The sequence below is a fragment of the Rissa tridactyla genome, chromosome 1 (genome assembly GCF_028500815.1).
Source record: "Rissa tridactyla isolate bRisTri1 chromosome 1, bRisTri1.patW.cur.20221130, whole genome shotgun sequence".
In the NCBI taxonomy this organism is placed as follows: domain Eukaryota; kingdom Metazoa; phylum Chordata; class Aves; order Charadriiformes; family Laridae; genus Rissa; species Rissa tridactyla.
Window position 1 is genome coordinate 123,072,252 of NC_071466.1, and position 26,497 is coordinate 123,098,748.

At 41.9% G+C, this 26,497-nt stretch overlaps 1 protein-coding gene across 27 annotated transcripts in view; it reads right to left on the minus strand.

Moving 5' to 3' along the window:
- Nucleotides 1-26,497, minus strand: part of BBX (BBX high mobility group box domain containing) — a 165,508-nt gene that overhangs the window by 79,392 nt on the left and 59,619 nt on the right. For 14 of the 27 annotated variants that reach the window (XM_054190586.1, XM_054190661.1, XM_054190652.1 and 11 more), the window contains one exon: nucleotides 19,130-19,222. The exons of the other annotated variants lie outside the window; for them this stretch is intronic. The gene's annotated coding sequence lies outside the window, so the exon portion shown is untranslated. The remainder of the gene's footprint in view (nucleotides 1-19,129; nucleotides 19,223-26,497) is intronic. 27 annotated transcript variants of the gene reach the window in all.

Genomic DNA, 26,497 nt, shown 5'->3' on the forward strand with positions numbered 1-26,497 from the left:
TGCCCTCTTTTTTTAGCAGCGGAACTCATCTGTTAATCATGCACTTACATATAGCAATGTTGATGTAGAAGCCCATGACACTATGAGCTAGGATTTCCCCATTAAAAGGTGCAATGGGGAAATTTGACTCCCTGCCCGAGAAGTGAATTTTAATACATGAATTTGAAGCAAACAACCAGAAGTAGTTACCCTGACACTTCCGAAGTACTCATCAACAAAAGCCCCTGCAGAGCAAAGAAAACAAACCATCCACAGAACCAAATGCCCACAGAAGGTAAATAGTACTTACTTACACACCTATCCCCTCTGTGTGCGTCCTCTTCTAAAACATACTTCTGAACTACCACTCAGTAAAAATACTTGCTTAACAAATGCTAACTACCAATTTAAGGGGTGGCTTAAACATCTGCTACCCAAGTAAGGGGCAAATAAATATATAAATAAAGTCAGCATGCCGCATCCAAGCACCAAAGCCCATAGGAAGCAAGCACTGCCAGCAGTGTCTGGTCCCTCATAGCCTTTTGTTTACACTGTGTAATGTCAATGGATAATCCTGTCAGGAGCATGGCTGGCTTTCCAAGAAATCAACGCAAACATCAAAACAAACTGAAACTGGAGAGTGGTTAGCCAGCTAGATCTTTATAAAGCCAATACAAATTGCTGAAGGCTCACAGGGACTTCTTGCCAGCAGGATAAAGTAGCTGGGCTAAGTCCTGGTCCCATAAGCAAAGCCAGAAGCAACTTGGTTTTTATTTCGGGTGAAGGGCACGAAAAGAAGTCAAGCCTTGTAACTGCAAGGCCCCATATTGCATTTTAGGATGCTGCTTTCTGGAAGACGCCTGCTAGAGCACTAATGCTTCAGCCTACAGTTGTAGAAGGGAAAGCTGCGACAGCTGCACTTACACTGGTTGCCCGAGCCCTGGTGTCAGCGTTGGGCCAAATGCCTCACCAGAGCCATCTCATACAGTGTTGCTCAGCAGCTACAGCCCGTACAGACCCTGCCATGCTCCTACGTATCCCACCCTTTTAGTGATCACTAGTTCTGTTTTTGGATGATCTCTTCCACATGTGTTTCTTCTTGGTTAACTCACCAGCATTTTGGCAATGTGCCCTTGTTGGCACCAGAAATGTGCAAAGCAGCTGCTTCCCCCACAGATCCCAAGAGCACAGAAAGCTGAAGGACCTTCAGACACTGCTTGCTGGAAGAAACAACTGAACCCTGAAGGAAGCAGGTCCAGAAATTTTAACCTACATTTAAAAATGGCATTTTCCTGCATGTGTATTAGATTGCTAGTTCCTCCCTGCTTATCAGCAGTACCTGACCCCCACCAGTTAAGAATGCCCTGTAACTTCACAGCAGCTTGCCATTAGGCTCCGCACTTCGCTGTCCCCATCGTGCAGCTTCTACTCAGAGCACATTTAAACTTTGATTTTATGGCACCCGCTCCTCTGATAATTTTCTGTGACCAACTCCTGTCTTTTCAGCGAGTATTATATGGCACATAATCATGCACCATTTCACCCAAATCTTTGTCCATGACTTGCAAAGTGGCCCCACATACACAGAAAGAAAACAACTTTGGCTTTAAAAGAACACTGAAGTGTGGAAAAATCAAGCTGCAATCCGGTATCACAAAATGTAGATTTGACATTGTTTCTGTCCCGCCGTGACCTCCACCATGTATCACACAGCACCGTGCTCCCCATCTGTCTCTCTTACTAAAGTGCTGAAACACCATTTGCTTTTGTTTGGGGTATTTTCAGACACAAATCGACAGAGTAGCTGAGCTACTGTTCAAGCAGGAACTTCAGCTCCTGTGGGCTGCAGAGATTCGCTGAGTCTCAGAGTTTGTTAAATGATAGAGATCTGCCTAATACTGTAGTCGATAAAGTATGTGGCCTATTTCTGAGCAGGATAAATGCGCTAGAAGTATGACAGGGAGTCAGCTACTCCAGCCCTTTCCTACCAGTGACTTACCTAGGTGAGCTAATAGTATGGTTTCTGCCTGCAGTCCGTCCTAAGTAAGATGAGTATTACTGGGAACCTTCTACCTTGTTAGCGTGAAACTAAATTAATGTTTGAAGCGTGCTCCATGACCTGCTTTACAAAGCTCAGCTGAAGCCTCAGTGCTATTTCAACAACAGCATCGCCTTTAGCTGGCATCTCTCTGCCTGCTACCCTTAGAAAGATGAGCAAGAGAAACCTTCACAGGACTTAAATGATCCCACGGTGTATTTTACAGGTGTTCTCCATGACCCCTGGGGCCCTGCCTATGCTACGCTGAGCTCAGCAAGGCAGCACAGACCCTAGGCACCCATCACCTTGCAAGTCCCAAAGGGGCTCTCAGTACGTTATGTCTCTACTATTGCACAGCTCATAAATAATTTTTGTTTTCCATGCATGAAGGCTAGGTATTGAACACCTAGTTACCCCTAAAATAAATTAACCAAAGCTCGCTGCACATTAGTGCTGAAATAGAAACATATGCTCAGCTCCAGGAATTCAAGTGATGTTCATTAGGTTGTTTTCTTAAATTGTGACCCATTTTACCCTAGTCATCACCCTGAAGCAGCAGTTCTACTATAAAGAGGCTTTTTACCAAGATGGGTCGTTCCCCTATCAGCTGAACAAGCATTTAGGAGACCCAAGACACAGAGAAAGTCAGATCTTGGCTGTTACACAGGCACCTTATACTACAGAAGGACACACAATGCCGCTCTTTGCTTCCACTTCAGAGTGAATCTCTGCAACAGTCAACAACAAAAATCCTCCTGATTTAACCCCACTAATGGAAAGGCTGAGGCCACAAACTGACTTCAAACTCTACTTTTACAGCATGGCCTGGAAGCCTCCCAACCCCTTAAATATGTCAAGCTATATACTCTATCATCTATGTCCTCTCTTCTTTCCTATAATAATAGGGGGTCATTCATACCATGAACAAATGAACTATTTCAACCCCTATTTTTTAATACTTCTGTGTTTCCAAATCCTTTTTCCCCAGTTTTATTGAAGCTCTTATTCAAGTTCTCCTAAGTTTTGACCAACATTTCAGAGACTTTTTTGGTGTTCACTTTTTGCTGATGCCTCTCAGTCAAACATAGAATTGTCACCATGAAAACCATTCTAATTCTCTACTAGGGGGGACTTTTCCTTTTAAAAAAAGGATGCTGACATAGTGTGATGAACTTGTTTTCCTTTGGATTGCTTCATCTTCCATATTAGTACCCCCACACTTCATGGGCATTTTTGTCATAACTGTTGATATATTCACATACAATTATATAATTATGAGAGAAGCTGTCCCATAAAAAAAATAAATCCAGTCAAATGCAAAACACAGCTAACATGAACACTTTCATTCAGTTTCTTGTCTGCAAGATTTCGGCAAGACATAGCTTAACTACTTAGACAAGACACTCCACAGCCAAGTGAATGCACGTGATTAAATGACAGCACAAGTTTTACTGACATTATTTACTCACTGAATGGCAAAACATCAATACAATCCATTTAGTGGACTCTTCAGATTCTATTTATTTGCCTGATTTTTTTTTGCCCCTGGACACATCATCAATAGCATGTTAGTTGCTCTTTTTGTATGGGAGACAGGAAGCTGGCAGACAGAAGCAAGCAAAAACACCAGCTCCTTCTCTCCCTCTCAGGGATCCCCAGGTGCTGTCAAACACCCCTACCAGCAGGCTTTTGCAAAGAGAGATGGACTCAGACCCTACAAGAACTGAAGCATGCGTTTAAGCTTGGCAATTACATAGTTCCATACAAAGTCACTGAACAAGTCATGGGCAGTTCTTTGCAGGATTTGGGGCTTAAAAGTACAGAAGATACAAAGCACCCAAAGTGCAAGGTTTGCAACAACTGGGATTTATGAACCCTATCACAAAAAAAAAAAAGTAATTTCTACTACAGTATCAGTAAAAATACCATGTATCTTTTAAGTTAGATGTAATGGCTTTTAGAAGTTAGCACGAAGAAAAACAATTAAAACCAGCTAACAAGATTTTACAAGACATTTCTCAGCTTACGGATGACAAAGAAGTGACAGACACCAGGGAGAAAGTAGCAATATTCCAACAAGACAAGACAAAAATATGGACAGCTTTGCTTAAAATAAGCCACATATGCTTTATAACATCACCAGAGTATACCTGTCAAGGCTGACATTCACAATCCATTCACAGCAAGAGATACCTTCAGGGTGATGTTCTACACCAACCTTTACTTCAGATACAGATCAAACGTTACATAGGTATTACACCAGTAAAAAAAATTATTTTTTCTTCTTTTTTTTTGTGTGCTGGCTGTGTTATTTCCTTTCTAGTTTTGGAAACATTAATCGAAGAATCACAGTTTTCTTGGATGTCTTATAAATACGTATACCTAGTGGGGCTTCAGAGAAAAAAAAGTAAGATTCCTTAAGAAAAGAGCTGGATAGGGGTTGGGGGAGAGGGAAGCAGGGAAGTAGAATGATTGTTTAGCTTTTTACAGCATACATTTCTATTTCAATTACACAACTGTATGCAAATGCTCATTAACAACAAGTGTTTGGTTATCTTCATTAAGTTTTATTTTCCTCCCATCTTCCTCTGCCATTTATAAAGCCTGATACAGACAGGTGACCAACTTCTGTGGTCCTAGTTTTGGGACTGTCTCGCCCTATGGTTGATCTGTCACCGAGAATGCTGCTAGTGCTTGTGCTGAACAAGCTGCACTCACCAGCACTCCTCAAACTATGTCCACAAACACCAAAATCCTTATAATGGTCTTTAAAAGTAAATAAGTGCTTTAAGGCACATGTTGTAATACAGGGTAGGAAGAAATCCAAGACCTGCAAAAGTAGAACCCCCAAGATGCGAACTGTGACTATGGTGTAGTCCCTGTTGGAAGGTAATCTGTGGAAGAATGCCTGAACGTCAGCAACACCCACCTTATTTCCATGAGGACAGTGGAAACGAATTTCTATTTTCCTGTTACCTTAAGACCACACTTCCTGGAGTCCAGCTGGACCCTCAGCTGACTCCATGCATGTTACTAGTACAAAGGGGCAGAAGGAAAAATTCAAGTGTATTTTCTGCACTTTCTGCTCTATTTTACACTATCTAAATTTTCTACTACTTCGTAACAACAAATACCAATGAGAGAAGAGAGGACTGAACTATGACACTAATGGCTTGGTGTCTGGGGGGCTGCTGAGTCAGTGAACTGAGCTATTTCAACAAAGAAGCAGGAGACTGGGAAATGAGCTCATGTTCTCACAGGTCTAGTGGGCTGAAGAGGTATTTGAATTTTCAAATAAAAGGAGATTGCTGACAGTAAAATACACCTACATGAATACAAAAGGCTTTTTAAAAAAGTAAATTTCTTTTAGCTCTGGAATAACTGAACCAGAGTATTTCTATCATGAGGGACAAAAACTAATTGGCACTAATTACTGACTAGTCAGCAAACATATTCTTTATTGTTTCACAGTGGAAAGCCATTAATGAGCTTTCTAACTTTCGGAGATGTGACGGTTTAATGGGGGACATGCTGAGATTCAATGGAGTCCTGTTTGCTAGCAGAGGTTTGGGGTAGACTGTCACCACACGAAACGCTTAGCAACCCAGCAACAAGTCTTACTTAATTTTTAATGACATGCCCTTCCATCTTCATAAATGGTTTTAAACTATTTCTTATTCTCTTAAACTCATATCTGAGTTGTTTGCTTTCTTTGTTCTCTAATACATAAAATTAAACCCCAAGATCATCAAAAGAATGTCAAAAGCACTTTTTTGAATTTTGGGGGTTAAGTGAATCTTTCAGGCCTACCAATGAGGAATAAAAGCAACATATAATAAAAGTCATCAGGTTTTAAACTTCAGCTCCAATCTTTCTCAGCTCATTCACACACGCACAAAAAATAAGATGTTCTTTGGGTTTTTTAAATGCAAAAAAATCAACCATGTTTTGCCTAGTATGAAAAGCACTTTATGTTGAACATCTGTACTCATCATTAGCATGATATCAGGATGCTTCAAATTAAAAAAAAAGGGGGGGGATATAAATTTTACTACTGTTCACTGTCCTTTTTTATGTGCACATCATTTAGTTTTGCTTTTGGTTAATATTATTATAGTTAATTCTTCAGAGCTATTGATCAAAATAGTTGTAAGAGCATTTCAAATGCTAGCTCTCTCCAAATCTGCTATTAAATTGGAAACCACACAGACAGCAAGTGCACAGTATAGCAGAAGAACACATTGAACAAGAAAACTTCATATTCAATAAACAGAAAAAACTTGCCTATTCCATGCAAGGAATACTCTGCCCAGATGTGGTTGTGTCACCATTTCAGGCAACTGTGTTTTAAAAGATACTAAACAAACATGAATCTTTCCATGAGACTTAAGCATAATATAAGAAATAAAGCTTGAAAAGTCCTGAGGAGATGTTATCTACAGCAAAGTCTTTTAATGATGGCTGATTTTAAATAATGATTTCTCATTTGTTTTTCTTTCTATTTCTCTTTTTTCCTCTTCGTTCACAGAAGTCAACATGAAGAAATATAATAAAATAATATTTTACTTTATAGGGAGTTCTTCAGCCTTCAGGAATGTCCTCATTAAAATAAGTGAAAGACTGGCAAACCCTGCCTGCTACAAAATTGCCCTCAGAAGACACACTTGGGAACTGGATTCTATCACGACAGTGTGTAAGTAAACTGATTAGGAAATTAGAAAGACAAAACAGCATAGAACTTGACTATTGGGCTTTCCTTATGCCCCTGCCAGAGAACAAACACAGCTGACTGTACCTTACTCAGCCAAGCGAGTATTTCAACCAACACTTGGCCTGAAATTCAGTACATAACCCAAATTTGGAGTGCTACATTAGATACGGTACTGGAAAACCAAGTTAACAGTATATCATGGTTGGGCTGCCAAGAAGTGATTGTTGTCAGTAGGGAAACTACTTGTTAAACTGTAACTTGGTAGCTGCAATCTAGAAAATACACTCAAAAATAAAAAAAAAAAAAAAAAAAGGAAAAGAGAGCAAACAGTAAAAAGACAAGCAAAGATGGAGGAAGAAAAAAGGGTGAAAAGAGATGAGAAAAGAAAAAAGAATGAAGAAAAAGGGCCAAGAAAAAAAAAAGGAAAATCTCTGTGAAAACTAGCATCACTTAGCTTGACAAAGACAAAATAACAGGCTTTGAATACATAAAAAGCATCAGCAAATAATCTATTTTCCACATCCATCATGCAGAGCACAAGTGGGTGGCCTCTGCTGACAGGAAGGAAAAGGGAGGCGAAGCCCTGGAGAGCGGTCCCTCGCAGGCAGTGCTACAGGAGCGGCAGCAGGAGAGCATCTGCTGAGGGAAGTGGGGGGACAGCCAGCACCCCGGGGCCGTGGCACGCAGGGCAATGGCACTCCTGAACAAACCCCCCAAGTTGCCTTGTCTAGTTGAATGTAAAAAAATTTAATCTAGTTATGAAAGCTGAGCGGTACATGGTATTTCAAACATGCAACTTAAAATGTATTTTAAAAAAGTACTCAAAATGTACTGAATGCAAGTAGGGTGGTCAGATAGGAGTTTGGACAATCTTTATAAAAACAACCAGCCCCTAGTTCTTTAAAGTATTTCATTATGTTGTTGTTTGGTGGTTTTTTCCCCGCCATTTATGTTTTTTTTCCACAGTTTGAATGCCAGGTAACACCAAATCAGTGCATTTATCTTAAACTTATCAGCGGTACCTGGAAGCTACGAACTACCAGGCTTGTGGGAATCAGCTCCCGGACCTACAAAAATAATCTTTATAAAGTGAGAAATGGTTTAGGGAACAGACAAGCTTTTATTTTCTACTATGCTTCATCCTAAATATAACCTAGACTCACCTAGACTCTGAAAAAAGTCAGGACTTCGAACACTAATTATTAATTTTCAAAAAATAACAAGATGGCCATGCGGTCGACAAACACTTTTCAAATGGACTTGCTAAGGCCAGGCACAACAGGTTCCGCTTTACTTTTGACCAAGCTTTTAATGAAAACTGGTGGATGAAATGGCAAGCCACCGGCCCCACAGGAAACGTTTGCTCTGTTGGGGCCACACGGTTTTCTGTTTGGCAGAAACATACTGCTTCCACATCAAAACAAAACACCCACACAACTCAAAAACAACGCACATCTACTAACCCAGCACCTGTCCAGTAGGTGATTATTAGATCCAGAAGAAGGAGGGGGTATGGGAAACACACCTGCCTGAACAGCACAGCACTTCAGGAACAGGAGGGGGAGGCACGCTGTGCAGGATGGCTCAGGAAAATGAGGAGGAGGTACCAGAAATGCTGCTGCCAGCCAGTGCCAACGGCGACCCACGCCAGCGCTGTGACCAAACGGCCAGTAACTGCATCTTGGCATTGGTACCCGCGCAGGATAGAGGGGAGGCTGAAAAGCAGCCTCTGGGGTGCTGGACCTGGCGGCTGTACCGTGGCCAGGCTGCCAGGGAGCTGCAGGGCAGCCCAGGGCAGGGCAACCTCCTGGGCCAACAGGGCTACTGGGGCACAGTGAGGGGGTACAGTTGTGTGCCCAGCGGCTGGTGCAGGTCCCACCGGCCAGCCAGGAACTGCTCCCACAGGCGAGGGGCCAGGCACACCACCTGTTTTAGGGCTCCTGGAGCCACGTGCCAACTCTCCAGTCATATCAAGCCACCGCCCAGTGTTTTGGGAAGAGGGAAAGGGCAGTAAATACCTGCTGTGAGGAAAGGGAGAAGCCACACTTGGCAGCTCTGCTGAGCGATGCCCTCGCAGGAGACCTCCGTGGGCCCAGCGGAAAACCAACGAGGTGTTTGAGGCTTTGCTCAGAGGATTCTCCCCATTTCTGAGCTCGGTGCTGGAGGAGAGGGAGGACGCCAAGCAGAAGCTGAGCCTGGGCAGCAGGTGAAGGGGTTGGAGGTTGGTTACTTCCAAACTGTCCCCAGCCCCGGGGGTTCTAAACTGGCATCCTGGGGTTAAAGGGGGGAGGAGGGGGGGGGGGAGGAGGGGGGCAGGGAAGCTCGCACCTTTCAAAAGTAAACTTAAACAAAAAAACCCAAAAAACAAAAAAACCAACACAACAACAAGCAGCATGCACTGTGGAAATAAAACAGCAGCCAACCCACCCAAAAGGATGCATGCACGTGTGGTTGTCTCTCACTGGTGGCAGTCAAGGGGAAAGCTGCCTATCTGCCCTGTGCCGCACAGCGCGCATCTCCGATGGAAGAGTTTGCCTTGCAGAAATAGGTTTGGGGGTGTAAATCACGAACGTCTTTGCTCAAACACATTAATGTCTCCAAAGAGGGGCCTTACAGAAGGATGCAATTTAACAGTTTGAAGTAACTGGAGATAACCATTTTGTATTAACATTATTTTTCAGCTTGTGTGGCTTTCTTCCAGAGTCACTTCAAAAAATCAGCTGTCTGAAGATTCAGGTCTTAACCAAAACAGGGCTTTTTTCTCTTTTGCCTTGAACTTAAACTACAGTAGGACATTTGCTATTGCAGGAATAACTTCAGCCTTCAGCAGCTGCAGAGGCAGGAACAACAAAACAAGAAGCCGAGCGAGTCACAGACCACAGCTACACCTACTTCACTGAAATGTTAACAAGACTCCAGTGACACACTCCACTAGTCAAAATTTATGGTTCATAAAGTGCAGGAGACAAGCATTTGTTAGGGTGAGAGCTGCCTTTGGGACACCAGGCACTAACCACCCCACGTGCCAACCAACTGATGGCCACAGCAGGTCTGCCCATGGCTATGCGCATCCCCTGGGAAAATCCACCTGGATAAGCCTAGCAGCTTCCTTTGCCTGCAGCTTCTGGAGAGCAGGCAGGGGTTTCCCTCACTGCAGGCTCTGTGCAGTGGAAATGCAAAGGAGCCAGGTGAGGCTGGTCCACCCATGGGATGGATACACTGGGACACCTGCGCTACTAAACCCAGCCCTGCTCCTAAGTGAAAAGAGACATGACCCACCCAGCCAGAAAGCTCTGGCATCCTTTTGCTCAAAAAGCAGCATTTCTTTTTGCTCCTACATCTGCTGCCACAACAGAAGAGAGCGCCAACAAACCCAGGAAGGCGAGCAGAATAAATGCCTGAAATTCAAAACACAGAGGAGGCAGACAGAGCCCAACCCACTTTGCAATGCTTCCTCCCACGGAGGCCGGGGGCGGGGGGGGGGAAGGGGGGGCGTGGTGGATAACGACAACACACACCATAAAAGCCCTCTGCTGACGCCAGAGCAATTTATCAATAGCGTATTTTTCCTCCAGGGACACAGAGAAGCTGTGAAATGCAACCACCTCAGACAGGAGAGGAGGGCCTGTCTGCAGAGCATCACAGACCATAGCAACAGCACAATGTAAAAATCACTGACTTTTTACACGTTAAAGCAGGGGAGAAATTCTGACAGAGAGAATAGTTGCCAGACAGCAACGAAAACAAGGATCCAGAACTGAGAGAGCATTCACATCCACACCCCAAAAAATTTGCTTTGTGCTCCTGTGTGATTGGGACTACCTGAGCCTGCACGAAGAGCAGCTTTTCTAGAAAGACAGCTGTCATTCCTGTGTTATGCTGGTATTTTAATATTGTCCTAAAATGAAAATCTTTGTCGTTTGTTAACTGGAACACCACCGTTCCCTCTAGCTTTTGCAAGTCACTAAACAGTTAATCTCTGTGTAAAGAGCTTTAGAGGCAGTGAGATCACCGGTAAGATGGCCACAGGAAATACTTAATGAATTTCAGTGCATGGGTACTCCCATCAGCACATTCCCACGAGGGCATCTGCAGTTCAGCAACAGCATCCTCACTGATGTACCTACCGGGTAAGAACTCAAAGTCAAATTGAAATTTTATGCCAACAAGAGGGATGGCCTGGAGTTCTGCTCTCAGGCATCAGAGGATGAGACCCTCTAAATGTCAAAAAAAGAAAAAAAAAAAAAGTCAATCTTTTTGACTTGCCACTCCCAAAGCTTCATTTTTATCTTGGATTAGTAGGCATACAAATTGCTGTAGGGTCCAGTCACAGCAGAAGCACAGCCAAGTGCTTTTGTGCAGCACAGAGCAGCACAAAAGGGGAGACGTTCCTGCAGCAGACATCGCAGGGTGAGCGCAGCTGAATGGGAAAATTGTTCCAACTCTCCTTTTCACCTCTTGTTGATTGTGCCCTCGCGTCTTCTGCAAAACCGGGACAATGCGGCTGTGTCCATCGCTACTGTAATCCATTCTAAGGTTTACCATGGGCGTAACGAAGCTCTCATAATAAAATTCAGTCATAATTACTACCAGTGTCAGGGGAACCATATACAGCTGTATGAGCAAATGAAAGAATTAGTCCCTTAATACATATTTAATAGGCCATAAAATATCCTTGCACAAGCCAGTATTATAGTTTGTCTACTTTCGCTCTCTTCAACTCAAGTACAATAGACTAAGACAGTTGTCCAAACAACCCCTCAAAACAGCTCCTATGGAAGAAGAATCAAATTAATGGCTACAGACAGTATTTACTCAGCTTTGCTCATCTTCAGTATTATTAGCTCATAAATCACGGTAACGTAACTCTTATGCACCTCAGAAACAACAATAAAGAGGCTACATGAAAATGTCAAATAAAACAGGCTTGTGCAATGATCGCTGACAGAAACACCACAAGATTGACTTCATAATAAATTCCTAACTACTATCATGTTTTCTGCAGAACCAAATTGTCACAATCTCCTTCCATCTTCTCCCCCTACCAAGAGATAAAGTAGGTAAAGTGAAAAATCAGTGAACAGTGAACCCTTGGAATCTGTTCCCTGCCTGAACCTGCCCCTACCAGACTATGGGTTAATTTCCAAGCTACTGACCTAAAATAATATTACAAGAAATATTAAAGCATCAATACGTCATATCTCAAGTTAGGCATAACCCAAAGTAAACAGAACACCAGGGCAGAGCAGAATTTTGTTAGAAAGTTGGATATAAATAAAAATCAGTGGAAAACAAATGAATTTGCACACACTTATCAGTTATACAGGTATTTCTCTTCTTTCTAAAGGCAGCATTTTAAGCATCAGGAAAGAGCTTTTAATGAAGACTAGTGAGTAGTTTACTTTGATCACGGAATAAGGAGATACACCTAAAGGAACTTTGACTGGTTTTGGAAACACCACCATCTCGGAACTATGCAGATCCACATGAAAACCTTTTGGGTCTATCAAAATTTGTAATGATTTTGAAAGCAAACATACTATCTCAATATACAATTTTGAAGTGCCATCTAGTGGTTATTTTCATTTTTATTTCAATTTGGTATTTAAAAATAACTTTGCCCACTTTTGAAATTTTTAAAAAACTTTGTTACTTCTATCACTTACTATTATTTTATTATGCAACTCTTGGTCCTGCAATGATAAGCAGAAGCTTAAATTAAGCCTAAATTTAAGCATGGACTGAATTTGGGCCAAAAGACAGCTGATTTTAGCCCTAAGAAATTAAAAGGGCAAAAAAATCTTATCCATCTTATCTATAGAAACAAATCAGGGCATAAATGTCAGTTCATTATTTAGAGCTTTTTCAGTACAACTTAATGACTTCGTATCATGAGAAAATTCTGACATGTTGAAAGTCCATAAGTAATTAGGGCCTCAACTGAACCTATGAGAAAATCCTGGAGAGTAAAACATGTTCTAAGCATTTCTCACACCAGATAAAGCCAAAAATCCACTGTGCAGTATCAAGAGGTTTCTGTTTTACACTCAACCCAACCTGTGATCTTACACGGGCACAAAACTTTGATATCCAGCTAAGTTTGGTGACTTCTCATATTAGTCTCATAATGGGAACAATTACTTCAGGTCTTCTGTCTCCCACCTCAAATATCCTCTTATTCTCCAAGTATAAGGAATTGGGCTGACTAGGTATCCTGAAAAATGGCTAAACATGCACATGCAGTACAGCATGCCCAGGAAGACATCAAACCTACGGTCTATGCTACGTAGACAACCTGTGGGAAACACGCAGAGCACATCAAATCCTGAATTCAATATGTATACAGAGAAACCTACGTGCTTCTATCTTCATCTGGAAATCCCCAGACACAAACATGGAAGTCAGTGCCAGGTAAGCGAACCAACAAAAATATCTGGGCTTCTCCACAATGGACTTCTGAGAGCCTAAAAAGAAGATGTTCTACTTCGGTAACATGCTTTGATAGATCTACAGGAATATACACATAAATTTGTGTCTATCTCTACAGAGGAAGTATTAGAACATAAAGTTTGAGACAGAGACAAAATTAAAAACATACTGTTACTAAACTTCATCATCTATTATTTTTCTACTGAAAGACTTCTCAGCTACCTTGCTGTGGCAGAATCAAATTCACTGGGGGGGGGGGGGGGGGGGGGAAAGCATAGCTCTTATTCATTGTGTCTTGAATCAAGATTACAAAGCAATCCCACCTAATAAAAGGTAGGAACATTGATATTTTCATAATTTTTCCACTTAGGAAACAGAGTCGAGACGAAATCTCTCAAAAAAAGGTCGGAAACAAATTCACAGTGAAACCGGGAAGACAGTCTGTAACTCTGATCCCAGCCCCTGCTCCCTTCTGCCATCTCTCCCTTCAGAAGACATAAGATGAAGAAACCGAAAAGAAAGCCTTCATATTCAGCAATCTTTTTGTGTGCTTGTTACATGGGCAATTACAGAGACAGTAAACATCCCCAGTGAGGCACGCTTTAGATCCACCTCCATGCAGGTCTCCAAGAAGCTGCAGAATTGAAGATGATGAAGTACAGATGCATGTACCACTCTGCCGGCAAACACCCGTGCCCATGCACTGAACAGCCAGTGCCAACCCAATCACCCCACGCAGGTGATTGCTGCAGTTCTTGTGTGGTAGAGCCTGAGAAAGCCAGGCACACCACCCCTTCACAACACCAGCAGCAAAGGATTTCGCTGGGCAACCCGAATTGCCTGTGCTGACAAAACACTACATGGACAAACCTGTATGCGTCTCACTTTAGACCTGAACACTGTCTCCCATTTGTAATGCCTACAAGCCCTTAAACACACTGTGGGATGCCTCCATCTGATTTGAGGCTTATCCAATATCCTTAACATAATAATCCACATACAGGTCCTGGAAAATTTATAGGATAGCACTGCTACCTCTGGGCGATTAGATAAAAAACAATGCTAAGATTTGTAGATGCATAAAATCACAAAGCTGCCCCTGAACACGAGAACAGGGCATACACAATGCCATAAAGAGCAGTAACATTTCATAACACATAAGATTTAAAAAAAAAAAAAAAAGAAATAAACAACATTACTTAATCCTCAGAAGGAAGCATATTATCTTATTGCAGGTCTAGCCCCAAAATGGTGGCCTCAGTTACATAGCACATTAAATTCTCCTTTTAACACCTAAAGCACAAAATTAAAATATTTTAAAGTCCCATAGTTCCATATCTCGCTGCTTAAATTGTTGCGTTATTGATCTGTTAAACAAAAACGTGCATTCAATTTAGAAGGCGTGGAAGCTTTTGTCTTGATGGCTGCTAGGTCTTTTTGGGATATAAGTATTTTGTGTATTCTCTCAGGTGTGTGTCTAGTCAGAGCCTGCACATCAAAATGATCTGAGCCAAGTTAGCAAAGAACATGCCCCAGGAGGCCATACAACATCAAGCCCAAGCCTACTGCTTTTTTTCAGGTGAAACGTAGATGCAGGGGAAAAATAAGCTGAAATTCTGCATGCAGTCTTAAATTATTTCTTTTGATGGAAAAGGCCTAAAGGTCAAACCCAAAGAGCTTAAGCAAATTAAGAAAAAAGAGGAATACTTTTAGTCTCTTTCATAGAATAGTTTTAAAAACTGGTTTATTTGAGAGCTACAAGATTAAGAGTATGACTTAGGAAAGCCTGTAGAATGACAAACTGTATTCATAAAGATAAGAAGCGCGTAACACAATGCACCCATATTTAATGGTTGGCATTTCACTGTAGTTGGTCTTATAGCCACTTTCTCGTGAAGTTTGATGGATGTTAGGCATGGATGACTTCAAACTCCCGGAAGAAAGCAAGTTACGAAGAAAGTCTGTTCTTTGCCGAAGAGGTAGGTTTACGCAATAAGTCATAGTTTTCAAGAGTTTTTCCCCTGAAAATCTCTCTCTCAAATAAGCTCCAAACTAAACCATCAGAAGTAAGCAGGGCTGCAGAGAATGCTCCCATTCTTAAGCCTTATGCATACTCACTAATGTTGCAAAAACCATCACCACAATGAGTTCTGCTGAATATAACAGCCTCTTTTAAGGAGAAAGACTTGGCTTATTTTTAATTCATGGAAACATAATCACATGATTCAGCAATGTCCACTTCGAAAGATCCAAAGCCAGGAATTTGACACGAGCTGTACGTAAAAGATTTAAGGCAACATATTTTTGCTTCTTTTTCCTTAAAATTAGATTATATAATTACTAGTTTCCATTATTTCAAGAAAAGGGAAATATTAAAGACTACATTCATAGCACCTGGAGGTGTCTGGTCCTGCTCAAGGCAGGCCTAGCTTCAAAACTGGATCATGCTGCTCATGCCTGTCCAGGAATGGAGAATCCACCACCTCTCTGACACCTGTTCCACCACCCTCACTACGGAAGGTATTTTTCTTATACTCAACCAGAATTTCCCTTGCTTTAACTTGTGACTACTGCTGCTTGCCTGTCCTTTCACTGTGCACCTCTAAGAGGAGTCTAGGTCCACCTTCTTCATAATTGCCCTGCAGAGAGCTAGAGTCAATTGGAGCCTCTCTCAGCCTCTTCTCAGCTCTAACACAACCAGCTCTCACAGCCCTTCATGGTAAGTCGTGCTCCAGACTCAATCACCTCAGTGGTCCTTGGTTATGGTTCCTCCAGTTCATCAGTCTTTCTTGTACAGGGGTTCACAGTCTCAGAAGTGCCAAGTGGGGCAGGAAATCTCCTTTTCTCCACCTGCTGGCTATGTTCTTACTCAAACAGTCCAGACTGCAGTTTGCTTTGTGGCTACAAGGTCATGCTGCTGAGTCCTATTCAATTTACTGCCCACTGGGATCCCCAGGTATTCTCTGCAAAGCTGTTTTCTGCCTTTCATTTTGTTGAACTTCATGAGGTTCTATCAGCTCGCTCCAGTTTTCTAAAGTCCTGCTGAATGACAGCTCTGCCCTCCTGCATATCCACTGTTTCCAACAATTTGATGTCACCTTTGACTTGCTGACGTGGCACTCCATCCCATCATTTGTGTCGTTAATGAAAATATTAAACAACACTGGCACCAGTATCAGCTCCCAAGGAATACCAGCAGCAACTCTGCCAGTTCAGTGCTGAACCACTGATTCATGCAATTTTTCACGCTCTGTGTAGTCCATCTAACTGGTCCCTACCCAGTTTGGCTCCGGGAATGTTAATGGGAGTGTCAAAAACCTTAGTTTACCAAAGTAAACAAGGCCCTCTGCTCTCCCTTTGCCCACAGCACCTTGTCTCCATCACTTCATCACATTGATCAAGCATAATTTACCCACGGGAAATCCACGTTTGGCTGTTCCCAGTCACCTTGTTGTCCTTCATGTGCCTGGAAATGGAAAGCCCTAAAAAAACACCTCAAGAGAGCAAACGAGAGAGCAAGAGCAGGCAAGTGAACTTCCTGGTCAAGTAAAGCGTGTAACGTAAGAATAACATATGAGCGTCTGGCACCTAATGAACAAATTCTTTCTAAAACCCAGATGTTTAACATTCTCAGAGATCTTCTGTGGACAGGCCAGTTCGGAAGTCTGTTTCTCTATGCTGAAGGGCCTAAACACAAAAAAGTCTTCCCTGGAAGTCTAGGTCCCAGGTGAGCTGGTAAGCAACTGGACAGACAGCCACACATGATTTGCTGATCAAAAGCTTACTGTAAACAGTGAAGATGCCCAAGGACGACTTTCCAATTCAAGTTTCAAAAATAACCATAACTTGCGTCTTTTGCCACGGTTTGGAGTTTGTGAGAAAACAGGCAGAAGGTCTTTTAAGTACTCTAGAATTGCTATGGGATGCATTAATTTGGCAGCAATCTCTGTGATACATGGGTCTTTCATAAGCCTTAGGCTGGTGACACAAAGGATCTCACTGCAAGAGACTAAAGTCAGCCCACTAAAGAATCAAACACTTAAAATCATCTGAGAGAGTTCCTTCTATGAGTAGTGCAGGTTTGCACTGAAACTTCCTCAGGAAGCAAGATGTGGTTTTTCTTTTCTTTTTAAAAGATTTTAAGTGGACAGGTACTTTGGAACACAAAAAATCCCTCTAAAGCCTGGCTATGGATACTTGCTTATAAAATGCTGGGCTCTTAACGAAGCCATCTCAGAATGGGTAGATTTCATGGATATGTGAACGCAGACACATACCATTCATTAAGCAGTAACTCGGAAACCTCCATCTTTGAAACACTGAGTGGTCCTTTGTTTTTATCTGCTGATGCCTGTTCACAATGCAATACAACTCACAAAGCTGGACGCTTTTTACCATTTAATAAACAAAGATCATAAAAAAATCTTAGTATAAAAAAAAGCTCTTAAAATACCAGCCAACAAGCCACAACTCATTTAGGCTTTCATCACTCAAAAAATTATCCCCATATGTATCCAATGTTTTCAAAAGCCTGGGAAACAGATGGATTTCTCCTGAACGCTTTGGGTGTCAATAATGGCAGGCTACTGTGGACAAGAAAACACTCATTACGTGCTTACTGTTCCTTGTACTCCTGTACAGAGTACGTCCTACCATCTATGCTATGTTCATTACCTAGGACCTGAGCTCCTCCGCTGATTTAAACTGCACATTATGGTAAGCGAAAGAAATGGACTTAACTCTCAATGTCCCAGGTATTTGATCAATCCTACCTTCTTCAGGCTACTGTATGAACTCAGCAGGGGGACTCCTTTAGTTCAGAAGGACATTCCCCCCCCGCCCCGGCCCCCGCTATCAGCAGTAACAGAGTCCTGAATTCCTGCTCTTTAGGAAACACCACAGCATCTTCATGAAGTTATATTGCAGACAGCTTAAAAATTTCCTCCTGACTGGAATGATTTTCTATGGAACATGAAAAGTGGAAGATGAACTGACACCTTTGTGCTTCAGTATCTCTCCTGCTTTTCTGTTTTCATTGCGTCATATTAAATGACTCATTCCAGTTTTAAAGATTAAAACTGGATTTACGAAAAGCGGCGCTTGGTAACTATTTCTGACATTAGCATTAAATACCTCAGTTTGCCTTATATCACAGTTAAATTATGACAAGGCAAACATTTGGCTAAAGCTCAGGAAGAGCAAATGAGTTCTCATCTTTGTAAATATTCTCAGTACAAGGGCAAAGTCAGCTCAGAGGAAAAAGTACGCCACTTCCAAAGTCTTTAATTATCTTTAATTCACACTTCCACTGCACAGGCCTACCACTGAAGAAAAAACCCCACAGAGACAAACAGCATAAAGATCCCCAAAATGTGAAGGCAAAGTACTCAGTAAAACATTTACACACGGAATATTTTCTTGAAAGGAACGATGCTTCAAGACCACCCACAGTAGCAACTTCCAGTAACAACACAACAAGCCAGAAAGCTGATTTAAGAGAAAAGTAAAAGGAAAAAAACAAAACTGCAGGAAAACATTTGACAGAGGCACTCCTAACTAACACTGAAGTCTGGAAAGAGAGAACTAACACATAAAACACGGGTTCCCTCTGCTGCCAAGTCCCATAGCCTGGGATTCAGCTCTTTGTGCTTATTTTGAATATGAAAAGTATGGAAAACAGCTGCCTTTTCATTTGGGGTTTTGTTGTTGTCAGCTATTCTTTTTTAATAAGCCTTATGCACCTCAAAAATATGGAGTAAAATTGTAAACTGGAAGAGCTGCAGTCAAAAATGATGTTGCCACAAGTAGAGGATCTCAGTCTGCACTGTTCCATTATATCTACTTTTGGCAGGGTTTCCTGGAGAACTATGAAGAAAGCACCAGAGATCCATAAAAAAATGAAAGGAGAAGTCCTCTTAGTAAAATAGATTATTTAAACTTTGGGTTCTCATTATCACCTATTTAAAACTCACATTTCTGAACCGACAGTCAAAGAAGAAGTGGCTTCATGAAAAAAACTCCAAGTCTGGCTCCAGCTGGGTGGTGAAAACTGCTTCTGTAGTTCTCTGGCAGAAAAAAAAAAAAAAAAAAAAACCACAATAAACCTCCAGCCAACATAAAAAAAAGCTACTTCACAAATAAGCCACACCTCAAATAAGATTGGATAGTGAAGATTACAGGTAGGCAATATGGGTTTTATCTTCATATCTTTATAACCACAGAGAAATAAAGATGGGAATATTGTTTTTCCTAGTTCTTTTGATTGCTACTGGAGATCTTTACTGATTGTTTAACACATGTAAAATTGAGTTTTTGTGAATGCCTCCAACATTTTTATGAGCTTTATAAAATGCATTATTATGCCTATGCAGATATTCCTAGATGGAGAAACAGATACACTTTTAGATAAGATCTATCTACATCTAACTATGTATACATGTTAGGTCATAGGTTTTACATCTAGCTACTCTGCCACCAGCCAAGGAGAAACTGCAGCTGTGCCCACAGATAACTCATTGAAATGAAACTATCAATACAAATACTATTCCTGTAAAGAGAACAATTGCTGATGAAACCCCTTCCTCTATGGTTAAGGACTAGATCTCTTCAAGTGGAGGAGAATTTTCTGTTTTCTCTGTTAAATGGCACAGCAATGACATCAAGGTTTGCCCTTTTAATAATGATTTGCTGCACCGTCAATTATCAATTAAAGAACTGATCATATCAAAGCAATTGTAAATGATACAACCAAGTCACAGATCGTGAAATATTTCCTATTTGCTGTAATTTTGGCTTACTGAAATGTGGCAAATCTGACTTGACTTCTTCTCCAAAGCCAAACTCCCTTTTCTGTTTGCATCAGGAATCAAAGCAGGTAGCTTTAAACTACAGAGCAGAACAGTAACAGCCACCCTCCACCTTCTCACCTTCCTGAAATGAACTCACTTGCTGCAGCAGGAAAACTGTTTGCCCACCAGCCTTCCCACAAACTTTTCCTTGCCCAGAACACTTCAGCTAAGCCCTGGAACAGCGGGGAGCAGAAGCCGAGAAGACAGGACACTGACTATCCAGTGCTGACGAGGAAAGAAATAATGAACACCCCACACTGTACCCAAAGAACAACTGCTAAGTCTTTCTTACTCCTGCTGAGTCCATATGAACACAGCTTTCTTTGAAAACACCCAGGCCAATGCAGTAGTCACCATCTCATAGTGTTCCTTTAATCACACTACCTCGTGGCAGGTGAGAGGCTTTGGCCACCTGCATCCCTGCCTGTGGCTCCCACAAGGCAACACACTGTGTAAGAGCCACCGGGGCAGGTGAATGGCATCTTGGGCCCTTCTTGCTGCATGCGAGGGGCTGCAGGAAGGTGAGCACTGGTGTCCCTCCGATGTCCAAGGATGACAAGTGGTGTGGCTGAGCTGACAAGCACTTCCAGCTACAGGATTAACCACTATGCATTGTGGGTTTTTTATGCTGCAGATTCCCTTCCTCACTACATACCTCAACGATCTTCCTACATCAGCAAAGTCAGCAGAGATTTCACATGAAACAGCCCCAGCTGCCTCAGAGCAGTGCCAAGCATGGGGCCATACATGGCCCCATCCACTCCACAAAGCCCACTGCTAGTCCACCACCAGCCTCCTCGCCAAGGGCTTAAAGTCACAACTTCTGTATGCTTTCCTGTCTGCAAGACTCACATCTGCCACAGTGGTGAGCTAACTACAAACCAGCCTAAATTCACAAAGACAGATGGGGTGGCATAATGAATAAGCAAATAAAAAGGCCCTAAAGACTAGTATTTTCCAGTTGTTATTATTTAGGTGTTTCCCCTAAGGTTGATAAAACAGGGGGGTGTGTGGAGAGGGGGGACAGGACAGCAGATATATTAGCACACCTTGGAGATCATCTTTTTTGTAACAAAAGCTGCCATCACTTATTGTTATGCAAGTAACAGCACACCAAGCACACTAAGTATCTCCTAGTACTCAGGAGGACTCCAGGCAAAACTCCAGAGCACGTCACCTGAAGTCGCGAAATGATGTTAGGTCTTTGTCTTATAGAGAATTGTAGGCTTGAATTTATTCTGTTCAGCTTCAAAAACATCTTTAGAAAGCAGTGTAATGCCTGAGAAAACACCTCTTCTTATTAAAAAGATTGCGAATTTAAGTAATTAACTTTTTTCCTTGACATTCATTAAAAGAGAACAGTATCCTCACACACAAAATTATAAACAAGCTGTGTCTGCAATAGCCACCACATACAAAAACCCACAAGACTGCAAAGACATTTCTCTGGAGAAGAGATAAGGGATCAAAACAAACAAAAATCCCTGTCTTGTTTTGCTAAGGAAGCCCTGAAGTCTCTATTGTGTTATCAGAGAAACCCCATAAAAATATATAAGGTTACCCTGAGCTTAGACTCAAAAGTAATTTAAATCAGCATGCATGAGAGATGGGAATACAGACAGACCATTACTGAACTACTGACACCCGTGTACTCAAAGGGTTTTCTTATTCATCCTCAGACAATATGAGATTATGCCTTCCCTGTTGCATGGAAAAGCAGCTTTTACAATTGAGATAATGACCTACAATACCTATACAAGGCTATGGAAATCAGATCTGGCTGGTGGAGAAAGATCCAGAAGGAGTGAAAACAAATTGACGGCTTATATGATGCTTGAAGACCTCTTCTCCTGAACTGCTCTATGATGTTATTCTGGACCATCTCTTCACCGTATAGAGTCCCCAGCAAAGCCAAAGATAAATAAGAGAGATAAGATAGGATAAATAAGATAAATACATTTAGGTTTGTAATTTCGTATTTTGTAGACTCTACATTACAACTGAGCATCCTGTATGCATTGTTATCGCCTTGAATGGGTGAAGAAAAACTGACTTTTTTTTTTTTAACTCCTACACAATAAAGTTCTAATGCAGTTTTTATTGCTTTGCACACTAAAAACATATGGAAATGACAGAAGTGTTCAAAAATGGTCTCACTGGAGAAAGTAAACAATAAGTAATTTGCCAGAAATCAAGCTTTTTATTCTGTTGTATTATACATACAGTGACATAATGTCTAAACTGAAATAGCTGAGATACAGTCTAACACATGCAACTTCTGGATTTTGTGGCTCTACCAAACTTGTTTATTTTACTGTACACACGTATTTACAAGAACCTGGAAAGGGGATTTTTACCCTCAGAGAGAGAGGCTTCTGAATTATGAATCGCTTTATGACATTAACGCCTAGCAAGATGCATCTCAGATGACCACTTATGCTGCAACTTGCTAGAGCTCAGTGACAAGACGCACTGTAAGCAAGCTCCACATCAAATTAGAAGCCAGTTATATCACTCATTGAGTGTTTGATATTTGACATTTTCCTTTCTCCAAATTAGCCATGTCACAACTTTTCACAGGCCATTATGGAAATCTGAATCAGCAACCAGTCTTCTAAAATTTCCTACTTGTTTAGGCTGTGGAAGTTACACTGCGTATACAAGGATAAGCCTTTATTTACACAGGAACTCACATTAGTAAATTAAAACCAACTCAGATGCTTCCAATTCTTATTTCAATCTAAGAACCATTTGTTGTCAGTTAGCTTAGGCTGGTTCCTCAACACCACAAAGCTCAGACCATGCCAGGGGAATAAAGCTGTACCAAACGTTGAAATTTACATCCATGACATATGTGACAGTGTGTCCCAAAATCTGGTCTGATTTCTGATGAAAGAAGTCAGAAAGCTGAAGCCTCACAAGACAAATCATTTACAAAGTTCACTACTTTGATTTAGGTTAAATGGATTTATGAGCTTAGAAAAAGAACTAAGTTACAGCAATTTAAGTAGCTGAGCTGTGTAGCTGACCATACATGCACACGTCAGCCTAAAGCAAAAGCCAGGTCAAGCACATTTTTGGCTTATGAAAGCCAAATAATAGGAGATTTGAATGGAGAAAATTCAATGAAAGGAGATTTGTGGAGTCCACCTACTTTACCTCACCACAAGAGCGTTCCCAGCAGAAGCTGCAGATACTCAGTTATCAAAACTTTTTACTGAAATATATCCTCAGTCAGCGGCCTGCTGCAAGGTCCATGCCACCGGAGCACCAGACTGGTGTTCACACCACAACACTCACCAGGTGTCCACAATCTGGAGAAGACTGTGACCATATAGAAGTCTCCATGTGTGAAAACAATGTGCGTGCTGTGTCCTACCACATGCCTAGCCATGTACCCAACACATAACGACCAGCTCTTAACGCATCTCTGACCATACAAAGGGGGACACAGCAGCAGCTGGCAAGTGACTGCAGTAGGCTGGCCACCACTATAGTAGTGGAAAGCTACCCTACTACAGCCAAAGTTTAAGATACGGGTTTGCAGACCAGTGACATTACCCAACCCATTTGTTCACAACTGAACACACTGTTAAAAGGCTCAGACACAGAATCAGATGCTGGCAAGATAATGGCTATCCAACTCAGCCTAACCCAACAAAGCTGCTGCCCAGAGACAAAAGCAAACAAGGATTGTCTGGAGCTCAACATGTGCCCTGCACTTCTCAATTTCAGCATGAAGGAAGCAGCAGAATACTGGATTCGTTGAGGCTTAATCTAAGACTATGTTAAAGATATAAATATCAGCTTGAGTTGCAGGAAAATGCAGAAGCAGGCATCTTCCTGAACAGTGAGATAGTATTAGATACCACAACTAACCACCACACTCTTGAATCGTGTTACCTTTTTTAAGTCACTGGTCACAAGCTCAACAAGGCCACTTTCTTCAACTGACTACACCAATTCACAGTACCTAGAGGATCTGCCCCATGTTACCAATGAACAACTTGCACTCTCAGAGTTCTACGACTCTACATTACTTCTAGCTTGACGGGAGTAAGATTTACCCACCTTCTTCCCAACTGGACTCCTGGATGAACGACAACTGCTGCTAAAACCAATGCTAACTATGCAGAAGAAATATTTCAAGATATTGAAGTATTCACCGAATCTCTAGCAAAGAGATTATTCTTAGTGAAGATGTTATTGTCTGGAAGCGCTGCAGGCCAGAGATGCCTGCCCAAGCCTAAGGACATGGGCTCAGAAGCCCCCCAGGACCCAGGCAGCCACCGTCTCTATGGGAAACGGAAGCGTCATGGAGATGCAAGTAACTGAAAACTGAGTGGCCGCTCCCAACACTCACCAGGAGCTTAGCATGGAAGCGATGAACGCACCTGCTAATGCTTCAAATACCCTCTCCTTTTGAAGGGATCAAGTCTGAGAAACGCCATCAAGCAAGGGGACACTGCAAGCAAACCTGCAGGTGTACCCCTACAGCTCACAACAGCTGGCTTCACAGCAGTGGCTCGGTTTCATTTACCAGCTCACTACGAGCCACTGATGCAGCAAATACCATCCCCTAGTAAAAAGCTTTTTCAGGAGAGAGTTGTATGATACCAAAACTTTCTATGTTTCACATACAGCCTTTTCCAAACGCTCGAGCAACATAACCCTTGGCCTAATGACCTCATAGCTTAAAGAGAGTCCGATACAGGAAGCTATTCAAAACAGTAACCAACCTCCAAACTGGAAAAGGCTCATAAAGAAGATAGAGATCTGAGAACTATCCCTGCTGATCATATACTAAGTTATGATCCTGGGTATAGTTCAGAATTGCACAAACCAGAAAATGCATTCCCCCTGAACTTGTCCAGGGCTTATCCACATAAGACTTTGAAAATCATACGGAGGACAATAAAAGCACAGAAAGTGCTCTTCACCATCACCTACCAATGGATCCCAAGTCTTGCCTGGTAACTCCTAAGAGACTTTAATTCTAAGAGGCTGGGGGGGGGGGGGGGGGGGGAAGAAAAAAAGGCAAAAAAAAAAAAAAGAGACGAAAATAACACAGAGGCGTCTCATCTGAACACCTACTGACATGCCCGTGCACCCACCAGAATTAGTACAGGTTGTTGCTACCTGCTTTACACTAGATGAAGAGAGAGGGGGAGGTAGGACTGAGAAGAGAATGGGTTCATCCTGAGTTTCAAAAGAAATTTTCCTTCTTTCTCCACAGCTTACCCTGTTCCCCCCCAACAAAGGGAAAGCGGTAAATGCACTGATCTGATGATATCCAATTGATAACCAATTTCAAAAGGAAAAACAACTTTCACAGGTTAATTCAGCTTATACCCCCCCAAAAAAGTCATGCAACAGAATTTCTAATCAAGACAAAGCTTGGTGTAAGGCATAATAATTCCTAACATTATCCATATGAGAAGTTACTTTCACTTGAATGTTTATACAGCTTAGACAAGTTTGCAAACATGGCTGTGAAAAGATAGTTGAAAAACCAGGGGTATTTCCTTATGTGTGCTCCTGGGCTCTTTCAGACCACTCTGAACTACTGGGGACCAGCCTCTTTGCCTTATCAATCTTCTCCAAGCCAGCACATGGAACCTGCTCCCAGAGGTGCGGGACTGTTCAGCAGAGCAAAGAGGTGGTTGACAGTGCATGTTTGCCTGTGAAGTGGGCACAGCAGAGCCGCAGAATTGCTATAGGTACTGCTATTGCTATGCAACAACTTCTGAGAGAGAACAGCAACAGCTCCCAGTTACCCATGTAGGAACACATTAACCGTGAAATAAGTACCCACACAGTGGCAATGAAGTTAATGAGACCAGGAAGATGCCCATGCACAGACACCTGAAGCATCGGGAGACTGGTCCTAAAGGTGTGTCAGTCTAATTCCAATACACCTAACATGTTAATTTTAGTGTCCTCCCCAGTCTAAAATATCTCTAGAATCTTGGTACAGTACCTGATATTTAGTACCACATATACAATATATTATTGTTCAATGAAAAGCTCCTGGGAACTATAAACAGATAACTGTCAACCAGAATGAGGCAAATTTTAATTCCATTTAACAAATTCTCTTAATTCTCCAAGTGTTCCCAAAAAGCCACCCATTGCAAACAGCTGTAGATCATCAGCATCATCTGTAGTCCAACACATTCTGCACTGAAAAAAATGTTTACCTAGAGCATGAAATGTTTAGTGCAAACGAAGGTTAATAATTTGATGATACCAGAATACCTGAATGTAATTATATTGCTTGTTTCCCTGAGCACCAGCTCTTAAAAGTGCATTAAATGGGTAAGAAAAGAAACTGTTCTTAAATTTTCAACCCTGATTCACCCAAGACTTGTCAGTTCCTTAGAAATAAAAACATTAAAGCTATGTTTTCAGTATGGAGGAGAGAAGCACACATCCAGCTTCTTGTAGCTACAGAGAGGAAAGTCGGAGCAAGACAAGTGAACGCGACCATTG